Genomic DNA, 2,020 nt, shown 5'->3' on the forward strand with positions numbered 1-2,020 from the left:
ACAAGTTTGAAAGTGTTCTTCTACTATTCATAATGTTTTCAGTGACTAAATATTTGGAAGTTATTTGTCTCTCCTTCTTTCTAGCCTGTTTTAGTCTGGAAGCTCATCTGAAACCTGTCTACAATTGGTGAGCCTGCTAGTATTTAAAATGCCAGAGGTATAGCTTCCAGAATCACAGCAATACACAAGTCTCCACAGTATGGCAAACTAACAGATGAGTGGTGGTAGTTTCCACATATATACCACATATGTGTTAGGAGAACACCAGAAAATAATTTTCAACTTCGTTCACCATTTGCATAGTCCATAAATGGTCTTCTGATCATATTTTAATAATAAAAATATGAGCCATGGCCAGAAAATCATGGATCAAGTTTGGTAATATCCTGGTAAATGGAAAATAAACAAGCTACTTCTTGATGCTCTGGGGCAGCTTATTGCTAGGCCTGAAAGTACTGCAATATCTTGTCACAGGTCTGTACCCAGGGATGTGTGCTGGAAGTGGGTGAAATGTTAGACAGAGAGCTGCACAACCTGAGCACAACATAAGCACAGGTGGATTTTGCAAAAAGATGGCACCATCTCTCATGTGCACTCAGGTAGGTTGGTATTATCCCATTGTGAAACCTGATGGTAGAACAATGTAGATGCCCCTGGAGGGTAGCGATGTATTTCCTTGATACTGTGGGGAACCTGGCTTGCCAATTGGACCTCTCTAGTCCAAGCAAGGGTTGTATGACCTCTCTGCACATGTAACTTTCATGTCTGCCCTGAGGAAAGGAGAATAAAATGGCCTGAGCTCTGTGGCCAGCCAGGCTGGTTGTGCAAAGAATGCATGTGGCATCAGTGTGCTGGCCTCACACACTTCATTGGCCCCTCCAACCTAGTGTATGCTGACCTGTGACCTCTTAACTTGGAGCCTGCTTCTCTGGAAGAAGCAGTTTCTGAATTAGGAAAAGTGATTTTTCTCCAATATCATAGAAAGCAGTTTTCAGAACTAGGAAGAAACACAGCAGGAGACAGGGAGCTTTAGAAACTTTTGGAGAGGTACCAAACTTCCATATAAACAGAAACCAAGATGTAGACTGAAGATTAAACCCATTGGACAGAAAAAAAGAAAGAAAATGAGTCCATCAACATGCAGATGTATTGATATAGTGTGTTTTTTAAAATAATACATGAGATGTTGTGCAATATGCAAACGTGTATTTTTTTCCATAGAACTATGGTAGTTGAACTATTCTACTGGCCTTCCATATAGTGTCCACTTATCGATCCATTACTAAGTCTTAAACACTTTTCCAATCAGTTAAATAGATACATGTTTTGTTTAATACGTAACATCACATTTTGTAAGATTATGTTGTTTTTAAATTCCTGGAATGAATACAACATAAATAGCATGTTGTATTTGATATTGGAAGTTGGTAAAATAATTATACAAGAGGATAAAAACAGCAATGTAGAAATAAAGATATAGTAATGGCAGAGAGGAAGCTACCACACCAAAGACTAAGGAAAAAAGAATAAAGCAAATGTCAAATTTATTTGAGTGTAGTGACATTTACTGATAATTATTGGAAGAACCTAACAAGAAAACCAGATGGGAAATCAGAACAGTGGTTTAAAGATCCTCCCCTTTCTGGTCCCAGCATCACAAAGCATAAAAGAGTGAATTGGGAGAAGTGAGATAATAATTATGAATAAACATATATGGACAGCTTCATGGTGTCCAAGGCAGAGGGTCATTGATAGAATTTTCACCTTCCATTTGGAAGACAGGTTTGATTCGCAACCAATATGCATATTATATAGCCATCACCTAAGGAGCTCTTGTAGCGTTGTTGTGTTGTTGTTAAGTGCCGTCGAGTTGGTTTTGACCCATAGCGACCCTGAATAGGGTTTCCGAGGCTGTAAATCTTTACGGGAGCAGATCGCCTCATCTTTCTCCCGCGGAGCAGCTGGTAGTTTCGAACTGCTGACTTTCCGGTTCGCAGCCCGATTCGTAACCACTACTCTA

The sequence above is a fragment of the Chrysochloris asiatica genome, unplaced genomic scaffold, assembly GCF_000296735.1.
Source record: "Chrysochloris asiatica unplaced genomic scaffold, ChrAsi1.0 scaffold00491, whole genome shotgun sequence".
In the NCBI taxonomy this organism is placed as follows: domain Eukaryota; kingdom Metazoa; phylum Chordata; class Mammalia; order Afrosoricida; family Chrysochloridae; genus Chrysochloris; species Chrysochloris asiatica.